The sequence below is a fragment of the Hyla sarda genome, chromosome 11 (assembly GCF_029499605.1).
Source record: "Hyla sarda isolate aHylSar1 chromosome 11, aHylSar1.hap1, whole genome shotgun sequence".
Classification (NCBI taxonomy): Eukaryota; Metazoa; Chordata; class Amphibia; order Anura; family Hylidae; genus Hyla; species Hyla sarda.
In genome coordinates this window covers 1,152,716-1,178,840 of record NC_079199.1, presented here as the reverse complement: position 1 = coordinate 1,178,840, position 26,125 = coordinate 1,152,716, and the positions used below count along the sequence as shown (strand labels likewise).

General features: G+C 42.3%; 1 pseudogene; it reads left to right on the top strand.

The window, feature by feature from the left end:
- Positions 1–88: 88 nt before the first annotated feature.
- On the top strand, positions 89–24,428 carry LOC130295690 (interferon-induced very large GTPase 1-like; annotated as a pseudogene).
- The last annotated feature ends 1,697 nt before the right edge of the window (positions 24,429–26,125 follow it).

Here is a 26,125-nt window from a genome sequence, read left to right as displayed (position 1 = left end):
GTTACCAGGCGGTAGAAGATGGGCGCTGTGTGTAAGTTACCAGGCGGTAGAAGATGGGCGCTGTGTGTAAGTTACCAGGCGGTAGAAGATGGGCGCTGTGTGTAAGTTACCAGGCGGTAAGTTCAATAGATTGCAAAAAAAACAGTTTTTCCCAACCAGTGTACGGCCAGCTTTTGCAAATCTCTGACAGCTATCCATCACTAGAGATCAGCGGTGACATCACTGAGAATACAGCCTATCCATCACTAGAGATCAGCGGTGACATCACTGAGAATACAGCCTATCCATCACTAGAGATCAGCGGTGACATCACTGAGAATACAGCCTATCCATCACTAGAGATCAGCGGTGACATCACTGAGAATACAGCCTATCCATCACTAGAGATCAGCAGTGACATCACTGAGAATACATCCTATCCATCACTAGAGATCAGCGGTGACATCACTGAGAATACATCCTATCCATCACTAGAGATCAGCAGTGACATCACTGAGAATACAGCCTATCCATCACTAGAGATCAGCAGTGACATCACTGAGAATACAGCCTATCCATCACTAGAGATCAGCGGTGACATCACTGAGAATACAGCCTATCCATCACTAGAGATCAGCAGTGACATCACTGAGAATACATCCTATCCATCACTAGAGATCAGCAGTGACATCACTGAGAATACAGCCTATCCATCACTAGAGATCAGAGGTGACATCACTGAGAATACAGCCTATCCATCACTAGAGATCAGCGGTGACATCACTGAGAATACAGCCTATCCATCACTAGAGATCAGCAGTGACATCACTGAGAATACATCCTATCCATCACTAGAGATCAGCAGTGACATCACTGAGAATACAGCCTATCCATCACTAGAGATCAGCGGTGACATCACTGAGAATACAGCCTATCCATCACTAGAGATCAGCGGTGACATCACTGAGAATACAGCCTATCCATCACTAGAGATCAGCGGTGACATCACTGAGAATACATCCTATCCATCACTAGAGATCAGCGGTGACATCACTGAGAATACAGCCTATCCATCACTAGAGATCAGCGGTGACATCACTGAGAATACATCCTATCCATCACTAGAGATCAGCGGTGACATCATTGAGAATACAGCCTATCCCTCACTAGAGATCAGCGGTGACATCACTGAGAATACAGCCTATCCATTACTAGAGATCAGCAGTGACATCACTGAGAATACAGCCTATCCATTCACTAGAGATCAGCGGTGACATCACTGAGAATACAGCCTATCCATCACTAGAGATCAGCAGTGACATCACTGAGAATACAGCCTATCCATCACTAGAGATCAGCGGTGACATCACTGAGAATACAGCCTATCCATCACTAGAGATCAGCGGTGACATCACTGAGAATACAGCCTATCCATCACTAGAGATCAGCGGTGACATCACTGAGAATACAGCCTATCCATCACTAGAGATCAGCGGTGAAATCACTGAGAATACAGCCTATCCATCACTAGAGATCAGCGGTGACATCACTGAGAATACAGCCTATCCATCACTAGAGATCAGCGGTGACATCACTGAGAATACAGCCTATCCATTACTAGAGATCAGCGGTGACATCACTGAGAATACAGCCTATCCATCACTAGAGATCAGCGGTGACATCACTGAGAATACAGCCTATCCATTACTAGAGATCAGCGGTGACATCACTGAGAATACAGCCTATCCATCACTAGAGATCAGCAGTGACATCACTGAGAATACAGCCTATCCATCACTAGAGATCAGCGGTGACATCACTGAGAATACATCCTATCCATCACTAGAGATCAGCAGTGACATCACTGAGAATACAGCCTATCCATCACTAGAGATCAGCAGTGACATCACTGAGAATACAGCCTATCCATCACTAGAGATCAGCGGTGACATCACTGAGAATACATCCTATCCATCACTAGAGATCAGCAGTGACATCACTGAGAATACAGCCTATCCATCACTAGAGATCAGCGGTGACATCACTGAGAATACAGCCTATCCATCACTAGAGATCAGCGGTGACATCACTGAGAATACAGCCTATCCATCACTAGAGATCAGCAGTGACATCACTTAGAATACAGTCTATCCATCACTAGAGATCAGTGGTGACATCACTGAGAATACAGCCTATCCATCACTAGAGATCAGCGGTGACATCACTGAGAATACAGCCTATCCATCACTAGAGATCAGCAGTGACATCACTTAGAATACAGTCTATCCATCACTAGAGATCAGCGGTGACATCACTGAGAATACAGCCTATCCATCACTAGAGATCAGCAGTGACATCACTGAGAATACAGCCTATCCATCACTAGAGATCAGCGGTGACATCACTGAGAATACAGCCTATCCATCACTAGAGATCAGCGGTGACATCACTGAGAATACAGCCTATCCATCACTAGAGATCAGCAGTGACATCACTTAGAATACAGTCTATCCATCACTAGAGATCAGCGGTGACATCACTGAGAATACAGCCTATCCATCAATAGAGATCAGCGGTGACATCACTGAGAATACAGCCTATCCATCACTAGAGATCAGCAGTGACATCACTGAGAATACAGCCTATCCATTCACTAGAGATCAGCGGTGACATCACTGAGAATACATCCTATCCATCACTAGAGATCAGCGGTGACATCACTGAGAATACAGCCTATCCATCACTAGAGATCAGCGGTGACATCACTGAGAATACAGTCTATCCATCACTAGAGATCAGCGGTGACATCACTGAGAATACAGCCTATCCATCACTAGAGATCAGCAGTGACATCACTTAGAATACAGTCTATCCATCACTAGAGATCAGCGGTGACATCACTGAGAATACAGCCTATCCATCACTAGAGATCAGCAGTGACATCACTGAGAATACAGCCTATCCATCACTAGAGATCAGCACTGACATTACTGAGAATACAGCCTATCCATCACTAGAGATCAGCGGTGATATCACTGAGAATACATCCTATCCATCACTAGAGATCAGCGGTGACATCACTGAGAATACAGCCTATCCATCACTAGAGATCAGCAGTGACATCACTGAGAATACAGCCTATCCATCACTAGAGATCAGCGGTGACATCACTGAGAATACAGCCTATCCATCACTAGAGATCAGCAGTGACATCACTGAGAATACAGCCTATCCATCACTAGAGATCAGCACTGACATTACTGAGAATACAGCCTATCCATCACTAGAGATCAGCGGTGATATCACTGAGAATACATCCTATCCATCACTAGAGATCAGCGGTGACATCACTGAGAATACAGCCTATCCATCACTAGAGATCAGCAGTGACATCACTGAGAATACAGCCTATCCATCACTAGAGATCAGCGGTGACATCACTGAGAATACAGCCTATCCATCACTAGAGATCAGCGGTGACATCACTGAGAATACAGCCTATCCATCACTAGAGATCAGCAGTGACATCACTTAGAATACAGTCTATCCATCACTAGAGATCAGCGGTGACATCACTGAGAATACAGCCTATCCATCACTAGAGATCAGCAGTGACATCACTGAGAATACAGCCTATCCATCACTAGAGATCAGCGGTGACATCACTGAGAATACAGCCTATCCATCACTAGAGATCAGCGGTGACATCACTGAGAATACAGCCTATCCATCACTAGAGATCAGCGGTGACATCACTGAGAATACAGCCTATCCATCACTAGAGATCAGCGGTGACATCACTGAGAATACATCCTATCCATCACTAGAGATCAGCGGTGACATCACTGAGAATACAGCCTATCCATCACTAGAGATCAGCGGTGATATCACTGAGAATACATCCTATCCATCACTAGAGATCAGCGGTAACATCACTGAGAATACAGCCTATCCATCACTAGAGATCAGCGGTGCCATCACTGAGAATACATCCTATCCATCACTAGAGATCAGCAGTGACATCACTGAGAATACAGCCTATCCATCACTAGAGATCAGCGGTGACATCACTGAGAATACATCCTATCCATCACTAGAGATCAGCAGTGACATCACTGAGAATACAGCCTATCCATCACTAGAGATCAGCGGTGACATCACTGAGAATACAGCCTATCCATCACTAGAGATCAGCAGTGACATCACTTAGAATACAGCCTATCCATCACTAGAGATCAGCGGTGACATCACTGAGAATACAGCCTATCCATCACTAGAGATCAGCGGTGACATCACTGAGAATACAGCCTATCCATCACTAGAGATCAGCAGTGACATCACTTAGAATACAGTCTATCCATCACTAGAGATCAGCGGTGACATCACTGAGAATACAGCCTATCCATCACTAGAGATCAGCGGTGACATCACTGAGAATACAGCCTATCCATCACTAGAGATCAGCGGTGACATCACTGAGAATACAGCCTATCCATCACTAGAGATCAGCTGTGACATCACTGAGAATACAGCCTATCCATCACTAGAGATCAGCGGTGACATCACTGAGAATACAGCCTATCCATCACTAGAGATCAGCAGTGACATCACTTAGAATACAGCCTATCCATCACTAGAGATCAGCGGTGACATCACTGAGAATACAGCCTATCCATCACTAGAGATCAGCGGTGACATCACTGAGAATATAGCCTATCCATCACTAGAGATCAGCGGTGACATCACTGAGAATACAGCCTATCCATCACTAGAGATCAGCGGTGACATCACTGAGAATATAGCCTATCCATCACTAGAGATCAGCGGTGACATCACTGAGAATACAGCCTATCCATCACTAGAGATCAGCGGTGACATCACTGAGAATACAGCCTATCCATCACTAGAGATCAGCGGTGACATCACTGAGAATACAGCCTATCCATCACTAGAGATCAGCGGTGACATCACTGAGAATACAGCCTATCCATCACTAGAGATCAGCGGTGACATCACTGAGAATACAGCCTATCCATCACTAGAGATCAGCGGTGACATCACTGAGAATACAGCCTATCCATCACTAGAGATCAGCGGTGACATCACTGAGAATACAGCCTATCCATCACTAGAGATCAGCGGTGACATCACTGAGAATACAGCCTATCCATCACTAGAGATCAGCGGTGACATCACTGAGAATACAGCCTATCCATTACTAGAGATCAGCGGTGACATCACTGAGAATACAGCCTATCCATCACTAGAGATCAGCGGTGACATCACTGAGATTCCATTGCATTCCCTCAGCTCTTCATTAGTCCTCACACCCTTCCTACTCCCCTCCCATAGCACTACTGCAGTTTCCCATTCAGAGCTGCTGCAGAACATCTCACCTTACAACAGACTATTACACAGTGAGGTTACAGCACCTGCTGTATTCATTCCCTGTCTGTTCCCCTGTCTGTGGCGTTGCTCAGCACAAGGCAGCATGCTGTAACCACACCTAATTCTTTCCTAAATGTTCCAATATATATATATATATATATATATATATATATATATATATATATATATTTATATATATATATATATATATATAACAGGATGATGTGATGCAGGAGGTGGTCAGGGGTGGTGACATCATTAAAGGGGTGGGGCTAGAGCTCAGAGACAAGATCCAGCCACGTCTCTGCGACAGCAAAGGATAATGCCTCATCTTGTGAAGGAGGAGCTAGAGCTGCTGAGACAACACCACAGTGACAATGAGGACTAAACAACTTCCTATCAGGAGAGAGGGAGGAATCAGGGGGCTGCTGAGACAACACCACACTGACAATGAGGAGTACACAACTTCTTGTAAATAGAGAGGAAGGAGCCGGGGAGCTCCTGAGACAACACCACACTGACAATTAGAGGACTACACGACTTCCTATCAGGAGAGAGGGAGGAATCAGGGGGCTGCTGAGACAACACACACTGACAATATGAGGAGTAGACAACTTCCAGTTAGAAGAGGAGATTAGAAGTTGGTGAACTGCTGAGACAACACCACACTGACAATGAGAAGGCAACACAACTTCCTTTCAGGAGACAGGGAGAAGCAGGGGATAGTTTTGTTTATATACAATGTTCTGTATCCAGAGGACAGTTTCTGGATAAGTTTCTGGACAGTTTCTGCTTGAATTTGTTTGTAAGATGTCAGAATAGCCCCCAGAGCTGCTGTTTGGATGTAAACTCCCTCTTACCCTCATAGATCTTTTGGATGCTCCAAAGGTTCTCAATAGGATTGAGGTCGGGGGAGGATGGAGGCCGCATCATGACTTTCTCTCCTTTTATCCCCATAGCAGCCATTGATGCAGAGGTATTCTTTACAGTCTGGTAACGGGGGCATTGTCACTAGAGATGAGGGACGTTACACTGATTCGATCCGTCATGAACTTCTCGGCTCAGCGGTTGCTGACTTTATCCTGTATAAATTAGTTCAGCTTTCAGGAGCATCGGAAAGCTGAACTAATTTATACAGGATAAAGTCAGCAACTGCCGACGAATTTCATGACGAATCGAATCACTGTAACTTCACTCGTCTCTAATCATAACAGTCTATACCATTATACCGCAGCATTATAACAGTGTATACCATTATACCGCAGCATTATAACAGTGTATACCATTATACCGCAGCATTATAACATTATATACCATTATACCGCAGCATTATAACAGTGTATACCATTATAACAGTCTATACCATTATACCGCAGCATTATAACAGTCTATACCATTATACCGCAGCATTATAACAGTGTATACCATTATAACAGTCTATACCATTATACCGCAGCATTATAAGTGTATACCATTATACCGCAGCATTATAACAGTGTATACCATTATACCGCAGCATTATAACAGTGTATACCATTATAACAGTCTATACCATTATACCGCAGCATTATAACAGTCTATACCATTATACCGCAGCATTATAACAGTGTATACCATTATAACAGTCTATACCATTATACCACAGCATTATAACAGTGTATACCATTATACCGCAGCATTATAACATTATATACCATTATACCGCAGCATTATAACAGTGTATACCATTATAACAGTCTATACCATTATACCGCAGCATTATAACAGTCTATACCATTATACCGCAGCATTATAACAGTGTATACCATTATAACAGTCTATACCATTATACCGCAGCATTATAAGTGTATACCATTATACCGCAGCATTATAACAGTGTATACCATTATACCGCAGCATTATAACAGTGTATACCATTATAACAGTCTATACCATTATACGGCAGCATTATAACAGTCTATACCATTATATGGCAGCATTATAACAGTCTATACCATTATACCGCAGCATTATAACAGTCTATACCATTATACGGCAGCATTATAACAGTCTATACCATTATACGGCAGCATTATAACAGTCTATACCATTATACCGCAGCATTATAACAGTCTATACCATTATACCGCAGCATTATAACAGTCTATACCATTATACTGCAGCATTATAACAGTCTATACCATTATACCGCAGCATTATAACAGTCTATACCATTATACCGCAGCATTATAACAGTCTATACCATTATACCGCAGCATTATAACAGTGTATACCATTATACCGCAGCATTATAACAGTCTATACCATTATACCGCAGCATTATAACAGTCTATACCATTATACCGCAGCATTATAACAGTCTATACCATTATACCGCAGCATTATAACAGTCTATACCATTATACCGCAGCATTATAACAGTCTATACCATTATACTGCAGCATTATAACAGTCTATACCATTATACCGCAGCATTATAACAGTCTATACCATTATACCGCAGCATTATAACAGTCTATACCATTATACCGCAGCATTATAACAGTCTATACCATTATACCGCAGCATTATAACAGTCTATACCATTATACCGCAGCATTATAACAGTCTATACCATTATACTGCAACATTATAACAGTCTATACCATTATACTACAGCATTATAACAGTCTATACCATTATACCGCAGCATTATAACAGTCTATACCATTATACCGCAGCATTATAACAGTCTATACCATTATACCGCAGCATTATAACAGTCTATACCATTATACCGCAGCATTATAACAGTCTATACCATTATACTGCAGCATTATAACAGTCTATACCATTATACCGCAGCATTATAACAGTCTATACCATTATACCGCAGCATTATAACAGTCTATACCATTATACTGCAGCATTATAACAGTCTATACCATTATACCGCAGCATTATAACAGTCTATACCATTATAACAGTCTATACCATTATACCGCAGCATTATAACAGTCTATACCATTATAACAGTCTATACTATTATACCGCAGCATTATAACAGTCTATACCATTATAACAGTCTATACCATTATATAAGCATTAAAGAACCTGTTTTGCACGAACCTTGGCGCTGGACATCCAGTTTTTTGTTAGTCTATACCATTATAACAGTGTATACCATTATACCGCAGCATTATAACAGTCTATACCATTATACCGCAGCATTATAACAGTCTATACCATTATACCGCAGCATTATAACAGTGTATACCATTATACCGCAGCATTATAACAGTCTATACCATTATACCGCAGCATTATAACAGTGTATACCATTATACCGCAGCATTATAACAGTGTATACCATTATAACAGTCTATACCATTATACGGCAGCATTATAACAGTCTATACCATTATACGGCAGCATTATAACAGTCTATACCATTATACGGCAGCATTATAACAGTCTATACCATTATAACAGTCTATACCATTATACCGCAGCATTATAACAGTCTATACCATTATACCGCAGCATTATAACAGTCTATACCATTATACCGCAGCATTATAACAGTCTATACCATTATACCGCAGCATTATAACAGTCTATACCATTATAACAGTCTATACCATTATACCGCAGCATTATAACAGTCTATACCATTATACCGCAGCATTATAACAGTCTATACCATTATACTGCAGCATTATAACAGTCTATACCATTATACCGCAGCATTATAACAGTCTATACCATTATACCGCAGCATTATAACAGTCTATACCATTATACCGCAGCATTATAACAGTGTATACCATTATACCGCAGCATTATAACAGTCTATACCATTATACCGCAGCATTATAACAGTCTAGACCATTATACCGCAGCATTATAACAGTCTATACCATTATACCGCAGCATTATAACAGTCTATACCATTATACCGCAGCATTATAACAGTCTATACCATTATACTGCAGCATTATAACAGTCTATACCATTATACCGCAGCATTATAACAGTGTATACCATTATACCGCAGCATTATAACAGTCTATACCATTATACCGCAGCATTATAACAGTCTATACCATTATACCGCAGCATTATAACAGTCTATACCATTATACCGCAGCATTATAACAGTCTATACCATTATACCGCAGCATTATAACAGTCTATACCATTATACCGCAGCATTATAACAGTCTATACCATTATACGGCAGCATTATAACAGTCTATACCATTATAACAGTCTATACCATTATACCGCAGCATTATAACAGTCTATACCATTATACCGCAGCATTATAACAGTCTATACCATTATACTGCAGCATTATAACAGTCTATACCATTATACCGCAGCATTATAACAGTCTATACCATTATACCGCAGCATTATAACAGTCTATACCATTATACCGCAGCATTATAACAGTGTATACCATTATACCGCAGCATTATAACAGTCTATACCATTATACCGCAGCATTATAACAGTCTAGACCATTATACCGCAGCATTATAACAGTCTATACCATTATACCGCAGCATTATAACAGTCTATACCATTATACCGCAGCATTATAACAGTCTATACCATTATACTGCAGCATTATAACAGTCTATACCATTATACCGCAGCATTATAACAGTGTATACCATTATACCGCAGCATTATAACAGTCTATACCATTATACCGCAGCATTATAACAGTCTATACCATTATACCGCAGCATTATAACAGTCTATACCATTATACCGCAGCATTATAACAGTCTATACCATTATACCGCAGCATTATAACAGTCTATACCATTATACTGCAGCATTATAACAGTCTATACCATTATACTGCAGCATTATAACAGTCTATACCATTATACCGCAGCATTATAACAGTCTATACCATTATACCGCAGCATTATAACAGTCTATACCATTATACCGCAGCATTATAACAGTCTATACCATTATACTGCAGCATTATAACAGTCTATACCATTATACCGCAGCATTATAACAGTCTATACCATTATACCGCAGCATTATAACAGTCTATACCATTATACTGCAGCATTATAACAGTCTATACCATTATACCGCAGCATTATAACAGTCTATACTATTATAACGCAGCATTATAACAGTCTATACCATTATAACAGTCTATACTATTATACCGCAGCATTATAACAGTCTATACCATTATAACAGTCTATACTATTATACCGCAGCATTATAACAGTCTATACCATTATAACAGTCTATACCATTATATAAGCATTAAAGAACCTGTTTTGCACGAACCTTGGCGCTGGACATCCAGTTTTTTGTTAGTCTATACCATTATAACAGTGTATACCATTATACCGCAGCATTATAACAGTCTATACCATTATACCGCAGCATTATAACAGTCTATACCATTATAACAGTCTATACCATTATCCCGCAGCATTATAACAGTCTACACCATTATAACAGTCTATACTATTATACCGCAGCATTATAACAGTCTATACCATTATACCGCAGCATTATAACAGTCTATACCATTATACCGCAGCATTATAACAGTCTATACCATTATACTGCAGCATTATAACAGTCTATACCATTATACCGCAGCATTATAACAGTCTATACCATTATACCGCAGCATTATAACAGTCTATACCATTATACTGCAGCATTATAACAGTCTATACCATTATACTGCAGCATTATAACAGTCTATACCATTATACCGCAGCATTATAACAGTCTATACCATTATAACAGTCTATACTATTATACCGCAGCATTATAACAGTCTATACCATTATAACAGTCTATACTATTATACCGCAGCATTATAACAGTCTATACCATTATAACAGTCTATACTATTATACCGCAGCATTATAACAGTCTATACCATTATACCGCAGCATTATAACAGTCTATACCATTATAACAGTCTATACTATTATACCGCAGCATTATAACAGTCTATACCATTATAACAGTCTATACTATTATACCGCAGCATTATAACAGTCTATACCATTATAACAGTCTATACCATTATACCGCAGCATTATAACAGTCTATACCATTATACCGCAGCATTATAACAGTCTATACCATTATACTGCAGCATTATAACAGTCTATACCATTATACTGCAGCATTATAACAGTCTATACCATTATACCGCAGCATTATAACAGTCTATACCATTATAACAGTCTATACTATTATACCGCAGCATTATAACAGTCTATACCATTATAACAGTCTATACCATTATACTGCAGCATTATAACAGTCTATACCATTATACTGCAGCATTATAACAGTCTATACTATTATACCGCAGCATTATAACAGTCTATACCATTATAACAGTCTATACTATTATACCGCAGCATTATAACAGTCTATACCATTATAACAGTCTATACTATTATACCGCAGCATTATAACAGTCTATATCATTATAACAGTCTATACCATTATACCGCAGCATTATAACAGTCTATACCATTATACCGCAGCATTATAACAGTCTATACCATTATAACAGTCTATACTATTATACCGCAGCATTATAACAGTCTATACCATTATAACAGTCTATACTATTATACCGCAGCATTATAACAGTCTATATCATTATAACAGTCTATACTATTATACCGCAGCATTATAACAGTCTATACCATTATAACAGTCTATACTATTATACCGCAGCATTATAACAGTCTATACCATTATAACAGTCTATACCATTATATAAGCATTAAAGAACCTGTTTTGCACGAACCTTGGCGCTGGACATCCAGTTTTTTGTTAGTCTATACCATTATAACAGTGTATACCATTATACCGCAGCATTATAACAGTCTATACCATTATACCGCAGCATTATAACAGTCTATACCATTATACCGCAGCATTATAACAGTGTATACCATTATACCGCAGCATTATAACAGTCTATACCATTATACCGCAGCATTATAACAGTCTATACCATTATACCGCAGCATTATAACAGTCTATACCATTATAACAGTCTATACTATTATACCGCAGCATTAAAACAGTCTATACCATTATAACAGTCTATACTATTATACCGCAGCATTAAAACAGTCTATACCATTATACCGCAGCATTATAACAGTCTATACCATTATACTGCAGCATTATAACAGTCTATACCATTATACTGCAGCATTATAACAGTCTATACCATTATACCGCAGCATTATAACAGTCTATACCATTATACCGCAGCATTATAACAGTCTATACCATTATACCGCAGCATTATAACAGTCTATACCATTATACTGCAGCATTATAACAGTCTATACCATTATACCGCAGCATTATAACAGTCTATACCATTATACCGCAGCATTATAACAGTCTATACCATTATACTGCAGCATTATAACAGTCTATACCATTATACCGCAGCATTATAACAGTCTATACCATTATAACAGTCTATACTATTATACCGCAGCATTATAACAGTCTATACCATTATAACAGTCTATACCATTATATAAGCATTAAAGAACCTGTTTTGCACGAACCTTGGCGCTGGACATCCAGTTTTTTGTTAGTCTATACCATTATAACAGTGTATACCATTATACCGCAGCATTATAACAGTCTATACCATTATACCGCAGCATTATAACAGTCTATACCATTATAACAGTCTATACCATTATCCCGCAGCATTATAACAGTCTATACCATTATAACAGTCTATACTATTATACCGCAGCATTATAACAGTCTATACCATTATAACAGTCTATACCATTATACCGCAGCATTATAACAGTCTATACCATTATACCGCAGCATTATAACAGTCTATACCATTATACCGCAGCATTATAACAGTCTATACCATTATACCGCAGCATTATAACAGTCTATACCATTATACCGCAGCATTATAACAGTCTATACCATTATAACAGTCTATACCATTATACCGCAGCATTATAACAGTCTATACCATTATAACAGTGTATACCATTATACCGCAGCATTATAACAGTCTATACCATTATACCGCAGCATTATAACAGTCTATACCATTATACCGCAGCATTATAACAGTCTATACTATTATACCGCAGGATATAACAGTCTATATGCGCAGATTTGATGCGCAGGATTTGTTACTGCAGATTAGAATCGGTGCTTAGTCATTTAGTTTACATTTAAATCTGCAGCAGAAAATCCTGTGCATCAAATCTGCTCCGGATCCTGTAAGTGCCAATGAGGCTCAGTAGTGTGTGTGGCCTCCACGTGCCCATATGACCTCCCTACAACACCTGGGCATGCTCCTGATGAGGTGGAGGATGGTCTCCTGAGGGATGTCCTCCCAGACCTGGACTAAAGCATCCGCCAACTCCTGGACAGTCTGTGGTGGATGGAGTGAGACATTCCAGATGTGCTCAATCGGATTCAGGGGAACGGGCGGCCAGTCCATAGCATCAATGCCTTCCTCTTGTAGGAACTGCTGACACACTCCAGCCACATGAGGTCTAGCATTGTCTTGTATTAGGAGGAACCCAACCAAACCAGCATATGGTCTCACAAGGGGTCAGAGGATCTCATCTCGGGACCTAATGGCAGTCAGGATACCTCTGGCAAGCACATGGAGGGCTGTGCGGCCCCCCCCAAAGAAATGCCACCCCACACCATTACTGACCCACCGCCAAACCGGTCATGCTGGAGGATGTTGCAGGCAGCAGAACGTTCTCCACGGTGTCTCCAGACTCTGTCACGTCTGTCACATGTGCTCAGTGTGAACCTGCTTTCATCTGTGAAGAGCACAGGGCGCCAGTGGTGAATTTGCCAATCTTGGTGTTCTCTGGCAAATGCCAAACGTCCTGCACGGTGTTGGGCTGTAAGCACAACCCCCCACCTGTGGACGTCGGGCCCTCATACAACCCCCACCTGTGGACGTCGGGCCCTCATACAACCCCCACCTGTGGACGTCGGGCCCTCATACCACCCTCATGGAGTCTGTTTCTGACCATTTGAGTGGAGACATGCCCATTTGTGGCCTGCTGGAGGTCATTTTGCAGGGCTCTGGCAGTGCTCCTCCTGCTCCTCCTGGCACAAAGGCAGAGGTAGCGGTACTGCTGCTGGGTTGTTGCCCTCCTACGGCCTCCTCTACGTCTCCTGATGTACTGGCCTGTTTCATGGTAGAGCCTCCATGCTCTGGACACTACACTGACAGACACAGCAAACCTTCTTGCCACAGCTCGCATTGATGTGCCATCCTGGATGAGCTGCACTACCTGAGCCACTTGTGTTTCCTCGGAAACAGAAATAAAATTCCATAAATCTATGGAAAAGTTGGGTTTAGCATTGCCACTTCAGTTAAAGGAGGCTTCTGGTGTATCCAAGCTGAGGACAGTGTAGGCTACAGCAAAACCAGCAAGTCTAAGCAACAGCAAGGGAGTCACAGTGAACAATCTTATATCTCAACTACAAAGTACAACTACATCCCTCTGGCCTCCTCGCATATCTCGAAGGATCAGCTCCGACTCTCCTCTGCTGCCCTGGAAGAGCTAAGATCCATTGAGAAACTTCAGAATTATGCAATGAGGCCAAAAACCAATTATACTTAGGGAAAAGTATGGAAATTTCTTCAGCCGGTTTGGATCCCATGCCAATCAGGGGCCCCATTCCTTTGGAGGAATATTCTGGTGGACAGCTACTTCCAGGAGATTTAAGCAAGAAATGTTGGAATAAGTTAAGAAAGAAACTCAGGAGGTTTTAGATTCTTCCGTAAGTTTCAGCTACTCGGGAGTCAGGTCCCTATCCGTCAGCAAACATTTAACAAAAACGGACACAAAAAAATCCAGTAATAAAGACGTCACAAAGATTCAGAGAGACATCCAACTGACCGTGACAAAAACCGGAGGACCACTGACTGTAGATTCCCTCAGCGACCTGGAGTGTAATAGAAGACCTGGAGGGTGATAGAAGACCTGGAGCATGATAGAAGACCTGGAGCGTGATAGAAGACCTGGAGCGTGATAGAAGACCTGGAGCGTGATAGAAGACCTGGAGTGTGATAGAAGACCTGGAGTGTGATAGAAGACCTGGAGTGTGATAGAAGACCTGGAGTGTGATAGAAGACCTGGAGGGTGATAGAAGACCTGGAGTGTGATAGAAGACCTGGAGTGTGATAGAAGACCTGGAGTGTGATAGAAGACCTGGAGTGTGATAGAAGACCTGGAGGGTGATAGAAGACCTGGAGTGTGATAGAAGACCTGGAGCGTGATAGAAGATCTGGAGCGTGATAGAAGACCTGGAGTGTGATAGAAGACCTGGAGTGTGATAGAAGACCTGGAGTGTGATAGAAGACCTGGAGTGTGATAGAAGACCTGGAGGGTGATAGAAGACCTGGAGCCTGATAGAAGACCTGGAGGGTGATAGAAGACCAGAAGCGTGATAGAAGACCTGGAGGGTGATGGAAGACCTGGAGCGTGATAGAAGACCTGGAGCGTGATAGAAGACCTGAAGTGTGATAGAAGACCTGGAGTGTGATAGAAGACCTGGAGTGTGATAGAAGACCTGTAGGGTGATAGAAGACCTGGAGCGTGATAGAAGACCTGGAGTGTGATAGAAGACCTGGAGTGTGATAGAAGACCTGGAATGTGATAGATGACCTGGAAAGTGATAGAAGACCTGGAGCGTGATAGAAGACCTGGAGGGTGATAGAAGACCTGGAGCGTGATAGAAGAACTGGAGTGTGATAGAAGACCTGGAGCGTGATAGAAGACCTGGAGCGTGATAGAAGATCTGGAGGGTGATAGAAGACCGGAAGCGTGATAGAAGACCTGGAGTGTGATGGAAGACCTGGAGGGTGATAGAAGACCAGAAGCGTGATAGAAGACCTGGAGGGTGATAGAAGACCGGGAGTGTGATAGAAGACCTGGAATGTGATAGATGACCTGGAGTGTGATAGAAGACCTGGAGTGTGATGGAAGACCTGGAGGGTGATAGAAGACCGGAAGCGTGATAGAAGACCTGGAGTGTGATGGAAGACCTGGAGGGTGATAGAAGACCGGAAGCGTGATAGAAGACCTGGAGTGTAATAGAAGACCTGGAGGGTGATAGAAGACCTGGAGCGTGATAGAAGACCTGGAGCGTGATAGAAGACCTGGAGTGTAATAGAAGACCTGGAGGGTGATAGAAGACCTGGAGGGTGATAGAAGACCTGGAGCGTGCTAGAAGACCTGGAGTGTGATAGAAGACCTGGAGTGTGATAGAAGACCTGGAGTGTGATAGAAGACCTGGAGTGTGATAGAAGACCTGAAGCGTGATAGAAGATCTGGAGCGTGATAGAAGACCTGGAGCGTGATAGAAGACCTGGAGCGTGATAGAAGATCTGGAGCGTGATAGAAGACCTGGAGTGTGATAGAAGACCTGGAGCGTGATAGAAGACCTGGAGGGTGATAGAAGACCAGAAGCGTGATAGAAGACCTGGAGGGTGATGGAAGACCTGGAGCGTGATAGAAGACCTGGAGCGTGATAGAAGACCTGGAGTGTGATAGAAGACCTGGAGTGTGATAGAAGACCTGGAGTGTGATAGAAGACCTGTAGGGTGATAGAATACCTGGAGTGTGATAGAAGACCTGGAGCGTGATAGAAGACCTGGAGTGTGATAGAAGACCTGGAGTGTGATAGAAGACCTGGAGTGTGATAGAAGACCTGGAATGTGATAGATGACCTGGAGTGTGATAGAAGACCTGGAGCGTGATAGAAGACCTGGAGGGTGATAGAAGACCTGGAGGGTGATAGAAGACCTGGAGCGTGATAGAAGAACTGGAGTGTGATAGAAGACCTGGAGTGTGATAGAAGACCTGGAGCATGATAGAAGACCTGGAGCGTGATAGAAGATCTGGAGGGTGATTGAAGACCGGAAGCGTGATAGAAGACCTGGAGTGTGATAGAAGACCTGGAGGGTGATAGAAGACCGGGAGTGTGATAGAAGACCTGGAATGTGATAGATGACCTGGAGTGTGATAGAAGACCTGGAGTGTGATGGAAGACCTGGAGGGTGATAGAAGACCGGAAGCGTGATAGAAGACCTGGAGTATGATGGAAGACCTGGAGGGTGATAGAAGACCTGGAGTGTGATGGAAGACCTGGAGGGTGATAGAAGACCGGAAGCGTGATAGAAGACCTGGAGTGTGATGGAAGACCTGGAGTATGATAGAAGACCTGGAGCGTGATAGAAGACCTGGAGTGTGATAGAAGACCTGGAGCGTGATAGAAGACCTGGAGGGTGATAGAAGACCGGAAGCGTGATAGAAGACCTGGAGTGTGATGGAAGACCTGGAGGGTGATAGAAGACCTGAAGCGTGATAGAAGACCTGGAGTGTGATGGAAGACCGGGAGTGTGATAGAAGACCTGGAATGTGATAGATGACCTGGAGTGTGATAGAAGACCTGGAGTGTGATGGAAGACCTGGAGTATGATAGAAGACCTGGAGTGTGATAGAAGACCTGGAGTATGATAGAAGACCTGGAGTGTGATGGAAGACCTGGAGTATGATAGAAGACCTGGAGTGTGATAGAAGACCTGGAGTGTGATAGAAGACCTGGAGTGTGATAGAAGACCTGGAGTGTGATAGAAGACCTGGAGTATGATAGAAGACCTGGAGTGTGATAGAAGACCTGGAGTGTGATAGAAGACCTGGAGTATGATAGAAGACCTGGAGTGTGATGGAAGACCTGGAGTATGATAGAAGACCTGGAGTGTGATAGAAGACCTGGAGTGTGATAGAAGACCTGGAGTGTGATAGAAGACCTGGAGTGTGCACACACAAAGAGATGTTTACCAAGTGGGAAAGGAACTCATGAACATTTACGTAGCCATCACTGGTCAACAGCTAAGTTTGCCTCTTGCAGAGAATGTCTCCACAGCCTTGCACGAGGCCAATTTACTCCTCTCTGAGTAACCATCTTGGACCGTGGAGCAGCAGCAGCTGTAGGTATTGGCTGATCTAAGACAAAGTCTCAATGACAAGACTGGGAATTATAACATCAGGCTTAATGTCTGCCTCCCTCACGAGGCTCCTCACAGTTTCTTATTAAAGGTTGTAGAATCTTACAAACAGAATCCAAAGTCGGACGAGACGGTCATCCGTTCTGTGTTAAAATGTCTTCTCCAGAACCTTGAAGTTGTGAGTAAAAACTTAAATTCTTATTCAGCTATAATAAGATGGTTTAATCAGAGAAGGAAGAAAAACCAATTTACAACATTGAACATTTTCTTACTTTCCTTAATTTCTTATCAAAAGCAAAGAACGATCTTCTACAGCTAAGTCCAAATCATGAGCCTGAGGAGGGAGACCATGATGAGCCAACAGAGGGAGACCATGATGAGCCAACAGAGGGAGACCATAATGATTCAAAGGAGGGATACCATGATGGTTCATTGAGGGAGACCATGATGAGCCAACAGAGGGAGACCATAATGATTCAAAGGAGGGAGACCATGATGGTTCAAAGGAGGGAGACCATGATGAGCCAACAGAGGGAGACCATAATGATTCAAAGGAGGGAGACCATAATGATTCAAAGGAGGGAGACCATGATGAGCCAACAGAGGGAGACCATAATGATTCAAAGGAGGGAGACCATAATTATTCAAAGGAGGGAGACCACAATGACCCAAGGGAGAGAGACCATGATGAGCCAACAGAGATAGACCACAATGACCCAAGGGAGGGAGACCATGATGGTTCAAAGGAGGGAGACCATGATGAGCCAACAGAGGGAGACCATAATGATTTAAAGGAGGAACACCATGATGAACCAACAGAGGGAGACCATAATGGTTCAAAGGAGGGAGACCATGATGAGCCAAAAGAGGGAGACCATAATGATTCAAAGGAGGGAGACCACAATGACCCAAGGGAGAGAGACCATGATGAGCCAACAGAGGGAGACCATAATGATTCAAAGCAGGGAGACCATGGTGAGCCAACAGACGAAGACCATAATGATTCAAAGGAGGGAGACCACAATGATCCAAGTGAGAGAGACCATGATGAGCCAACAGAGATAGACCACAATGACCCAAGGGAGGGAGACCATGGTGAGCCAACAGAGATAGACCACAATGACCCAAGGGATGGAGACCATGGTGAGCCAACAGAGATAGACCACAATGACCCAAGGGAGGGAGACCATGATGAGCCAAGGGAGGGAGACCATGATGAACCAACAGAGATAGAACACAATGACCCAAGGGAGGGAGACCATGATGCACAAGTCAAAATCAATGTCCAAATAAATTCTTATGTTGCCTCATTTTTAAAAAAATTTTGAGAAACATGGGGCAAAAAGAGGAAGAGATGATTGTTCTGTGCGCTGCCTGCAATGTAGACTATTCAGCCCAAGAACATTATTTCCAGCAAAGACTTGGGTGGCACGAGGTCAGCTTCATGGTTAATGAGATGCAGCGTTTGTTCAAGGAATATAACTTCCCTAAAGAGCTGGGAGTCTGCAGAGCTCAAGCTCTATTATTGGAGGCAGCGCTAACAGGAGGTGTGGAGTCTCACCCCAGATCTACTGAACAAAGGAGGGAGCTTTTACAGCTTATAGTGGAAGATTTAAAGTCTTGTCTTGTCCAAGAAATTGGAAAATGTCCTTCAAAAGCACAATGACTTGGAAGACCTCAATGGAATGGAAGACCTCAAGCATTTAAATTCAGGAGTTTATGAAGTTATAAATGTAGAAAGTCTAGCCGAAGAAATAAAAAATGTTTGTTTAGCAACCAACCAAACTGTTACCGTCGAATCTCTCCCGACCAATGGCACAAAAAAAAAAAAAAACAATAACTATCAAACAAGATGTTATGAATGTGATAAGGTGTCTGGGGCTCGAGCAACACTTTCCTAAGGGTTTGACCAGGAGAAACTTTCATGTGGTCCATACATTTTATACAGATGTTGATCAAATTGGACTTAGTTTATAAAAGGAGCAAAGAAATAAACTACACTGACAATGCCGACAGCCCTGGTGTCAAGGTCAACACATTTGACTACATTGATGACTTGCTAAATTTCTGTTCAGAAGAAGAGATACCAGAAGTTTCAGAAAAACTAGAGACTATACATCCCATGGATCTCTTGATGGCCGTCTTTCACTGTTCAGATGACTTCACGAGACAATACATTTATACAATATTTTCTATCTGCCAGTTTGTGCTGCCTTTTCTAGTACCATGACCTTACCACTCAGAGTTAGAATTTCCTTTCTAGGCATTTAGACAAATCCCAAAACATTTTTTGTATACTTTGACTTCTATAAAACAGGAACATTGAAAGAGAGGTTGGTGTCCCATTGATCTCCTTCACCAGGTTTGGTTCATATCAACTCTGTAAATCTAAACTCTTAACCAATCTGCTGAGTAAGCACAACATCTTCTACCACAGGAACAGTGAAGGCAGCGTCAAGAATCGTGTACTCATCGATGGAATGGTGGAAACCTTTTGGTTTTGCCCTAGTGGCAAAGATTCAGACAAATTTCCACAGTCTGCGGCTTTTGTTAATTTGAGAGGTGACATCCAGGAGCATGAGAAAGAATCTGCATTTTTACACAAAATATCTTCCATAAATGTCATTCTTTACTCTAAAGCAAACTCAAGCAGTGAGATGTCCACAAAGAACTTGAAAAATAAACCCCTAATAATACTCTCCCCAGACCGAGAAGCATCTCTAAACGTGAACACCAATAGTAGGGCTGGGTGGTATACCGGTTCATAACGAATGCCGAAATTTTTGTGCTGCATGATATGAATTTTAACCCATACCCCTCGGGAATGAATGAATTGTCAGCCCAGCGCTGCGCTGTCCCCATCGGGGTACTACTCACATATGTCACCCGCAAGCGCTGCCCTCCTCGTACTCCTGTTTGTTGCGGCCGCTGGCGCTGACACTCTATACCAGTGGTCTTCAACCTCCAGATGTTGCAAAACGACAACTTCCAGCATGCCCGGACAGCTGTTTGCTGTCCGGGCATGCTTGGAGTTGTAGATTTGCAACATCTGGAGGTCTGCAGGTTGAAGACCACTGCTCTATACTGTATCCCTATGCCCGGGCTGCACATGGTAAACAAAATAAACTTTAACTCACCTTCCCCGTCGGTCCGGACCAGCTTCCTAGGGAATGGAACGTCGAAAAGCCGTCAGCCTATCACCGCCCGCAGCGATGTTCCGCCTCGGCCGGTGATAGGTTGAGCGCACTGTCATGTAAGAAGCCGGCTTCTTACATGACAGTGGGCTCAGCCTATCACCGGCCGAGGCGGAACATCGCTGCGGCCGGTCATAGGCTGACGGCTGTCCGACGTTCCCGTCCCCAGGAAGAGCGTAAGACACACGTAGGAACATGCGTTAAAGTTTATTTTTGTTTACCTTTTGCAACCCGGGCATAGGGATACAGTATAGAGTGTCAGCGCTGGCGGCCGCAACAAACAGGAGGATGAGGAGGGCAGCGCTTGCGTGTGACGTGAGTAGTACCCTGATGGGGACAACGCAGTGCTGAGCTAATAATTAACAAATTTTTTTTTTGGGGGGGGATACCGTTATATACCTTGGAACCGCCATAAGTTACCAAAATACAGCGATACACATATTTGGCCATACCGCCCAGCCCTAACAAATAGTATGCAAGTCATAAGTGGTCTTAAAAAACAGAATGAAGCAAAAATCCTGGAAGAACTAACCTTCTCCATCAGACGTTGCTGGATACATTTTCCAAGTATAACAGTCTTGAAACTTGTGCAAAAGTAGGGAGACAATATGGATTCCATGTGGACAAAGACAGTAAGGAATGTTCAGAGGGCAAGCTTAAAGCTCAGACAATGATGAATCTCTTAAAACAAAGTGATCTGAGCATAACCAAGGAGAAGCTCCGATCTATTTCAGGACACCTTTGGCACTCATGGTGTTAAAAAGGCAGAGAGATCACTCACCTTCAAAACAAGATGGGTTGGACAAGCGACCGAATGCAGCTGAAAAAGAGTCAGAATCACGTAAACCAGGAGCAGCTGGAGTAAAATAAGGAAGAACTCCGCAGGAAGGGTAAGCAGCTGGCCCTCAAACTAAAGGACCAAGGGTTAGAAGAATTTGAGCTGAAGATTCACTTCAATTCTCTGTGGCAAAAATGGGTCACAGAGATCAGCAGCACTGCCCCCAAATCCAAGGAGCCTAATATCTATACAGATGCTGAAGACGTTCTGCTCCAGTACTAAAGGGAAGAATGCATCAAGGACAAGCGGATCAATAATACCTCACTGTGGGCCGAATTCTCTGGTGACCTATCAAAGCATGCAGAGTAGAAAAGATACCTCTCCCATCTAGGTAACGCCGATAAGATAAGCATCGAGCAAATGTTAAAGAATCTAACGCAACATATATCTGAATACTTTAATAATAAGTGGAAGATGAAGGTCGACTACGCAAACACTTTCTTCTATGAAATTGTGCAGGAAATAGCCGAACAAGTAAATGCAACAAATGTAATAATTTCACGTTGACAAAGATGTTTAACTTCCAGGTCTCTCTGAACTTCTGTGGATTCACTGCTCCCATATTTCAGTCCATGCACGAAGCTTTTCAGAATGCCAATAGCCCCGTGGTCATCCTTGAGAGTACGTGGGAGGAGTTCTTCAATTTTTTCATAATTTCCTGTAAAGGGGCCTTTTCAACAAAGATGTTTGCAGATATCTCATGTAAAAAGATCCTTGAGGAAATACAGCCAGCTCTGTATCAGCGGGCAGGGGTGGCAATCGTAGACGAGATGACCAGCAATTACTCTCCATTTGCCACCAATCGTTCCAGGATGGAAACCTACATCCTGATTTACCTGGCTGAACAGGAAGACTTTGAGGAATACCACCAATATCTTCATTTCCCTAAGACTTTCTTCCAAGACTTCATCGAGTGTTGACAATTACTACCTAAAAGTCCAACCTCCTAGACTCAAGGATGTCCTACACATTAACCTGGACCATTTCCAGAAACTTGTTCTCTCGAGCATCGCTAAGTCCACTAGTGAAAACCATGTGACCTTTCCAAGAGCTTACCTGAAGAACATCGAACACCCAGAGATAAAGGAAATTGAGTTCACTCAGGAAGGCAAGTGTGCATCTTGGAATAAAGCCGTAGAACATTTCAAGAAAGATTTTAATACAACCACTTTTGACTCTTTTGAGATCAAACCTCACAAAATATTGGTCAAGCAGCTGAGCGGATGCTGGGAGCAATACCCCTTCTGCAGAGCAATTTGTACCCACACCATTGATAACCATGATGGTAACCACTCTGTCACATTACATCACCCCCAGGCTTTAACTGGGATCTCATGGATCAATTCTATACAATTTGACATAAAAATATGTTCTAACCTTGTGAGCTCCAGCAATTATTTGGTGATCGACGACTCAACTCAGATCCTGTACAAAAATTACAGGGATATCGGACAAAATTACGCCAACTGGAGCATCCTACCAGAAAACTCATCCCAGTCATACTGGAAGTGGTTCGTCTATACATTCCAAACAAAACTGGAAGAAGATTATAAGCTACAGTTCAAGAAAAGAGGGGGGATCCCAGAAGAGTGGTCACATATAGACAAGAACGAAGTGATCGCAAAGATGAGAGAACAACTACAACTGGTGAAGCATATAGAGACCCTACTAAATGTGACCACCTGGAGATAAAGAGACCAACTTAATGGGGTTACCTTCAGCTGGTGGAGGCCAATGAGAAGCCTGAAGGAGCTCTGCACAGGGGCCAGTTCCTAATTTCTGGGACAATCGACACCTATGAGCTGTAGACCTGCACTGATGCCTGGATAGATAGAAAGTTCTTCCTGTTAGAAAGTAATTGGTCGGATCCCAGACCCGCAGAGATGTCACTCTTATGTAATTCATTCTTCTCTCATTATGTTACTCATACACATTGTAAGTGCAAATCCCCCCTCCCCCACCAATTGTTATGCATGATCACTGAACATTAAAATGTTGTATGCAAAAAAAAAAGGGCAACTATGCTTTATTAAGGACTGAGTGATGGTAAAATACTCTGGATACAGCGCAACATCCACCGCAACATCACTGGCTCAATCAGGGTCTATAGGGAGTTTATCTGTCCATATAATTCTTCACAGTGAAACAATAACTACAGCCCCCGATGATTATAGATGCCTAAAACCTTAATAAACTGATAGTACACAAGATTCCTGATGATTTTCAATACCAACCAGCAGAAAAGTGCGGCTGTAAATCCTGTTGTACCAGGCAGCCAGAGTGTACAGGTATCTCCTGTGTCCTCAAGAAGCAGTATACATATGTACACCATAAAAAGACAATATATTGACAATTGTTTAAAGGGTCACTGTCTATTGCACTCCTTATGGTAAATACAAAATATTTCTAATATGCTTTGTTTAAAAAAAATGAAGTTTTCTGTTTTATTTGTGCTTAAAAAAAGCTCAACAGCATATCCCCCCCCCCCATCTTATACACAGACTTTGGACTGAAGTCCAAACACAGGAAGTGCAGCCTGGAGTGCTTAGGGGGGGTGTCCAGCCTTATCCAATCATAGCTCCTCTCACACTTAACTGCCATATGCTGTTGGTTGGACACACACCCCTCAGCACTCCAGGCTGCACTTCCTGTGTTTGGGCTTCGGTCCAAAGTCTGTGTATGAGATGGGGAAATGTGCTCTTGAGCTTTTTTAAGCACAAATAAAACTTCATTTTTTTAAAACAAAGTATATTAGAAATATTTTTTATTTACCATAAGGAGTGCAATAGCAAAAATTTGTTTTAATGAGAGTGACCATTTAATGGTGAAAACTAAATGAATTGTCACATTAGGCAGGTATACGTGCAGCCCTAAGCTCATCCACACCCTCTTTCCCTGCCTACTTGACAGTCTACCCTAAGCAACAGACCCTCAGCTGGACTACAGCCCCTATACTGGACAATTACAGTACAGAGGTCGGGACATAAGGGGTTAACCAAAGCAAAAAGCAAGACTCAGAAGTAGACCTGACCATAACATGGATATTTTTTATGAGTACGCGGTGACTTGGTGTCATAAACGGGGGCAGGGAGAAATGAGCCCTAAGACATCTCTCCCTGCCTTCTTGCCTAGACACCCAAGCAGTGAATGACAACTTGGAGCTGGTCCTTTCCTAGTGCTAAAGTGCATGGGCGTTGCAGTCAAACAAAAAAAACAGAACTGTACATAGTCGGGGATCAGGTCATGAACATAAGGGAATTCAATAACCAACTATTAGATATATAAATAAAAAACAAGGCAAGATATAACATACTAGCATAAAATGGGTCAGGAAATCAAGAGCACTGTTCACACTGGACACTGAACAAAGAAAACACTGATCATGGAGGGACATCAATACCAAAGCCAAATAGACTCCTAGCCAGCGGGCTCTCTGCAAAGTGTGATCAGGATACTGACCTAGGAGGAAACATAAATTATAAATACAAGCAAACACAGGTACAGACACAAGACTCACTCACTCCTAGATAGACAGAATAGCACAAGGATCAGAACAGGATTCTATTCTAGGATTAGCAGGAATGAACAAGGTAAAAACAAGACTGACATAACACACAGTGTGAACACAAACTAAGATAGATCATGGTAAATGTAGAACAAACATACAAAAAT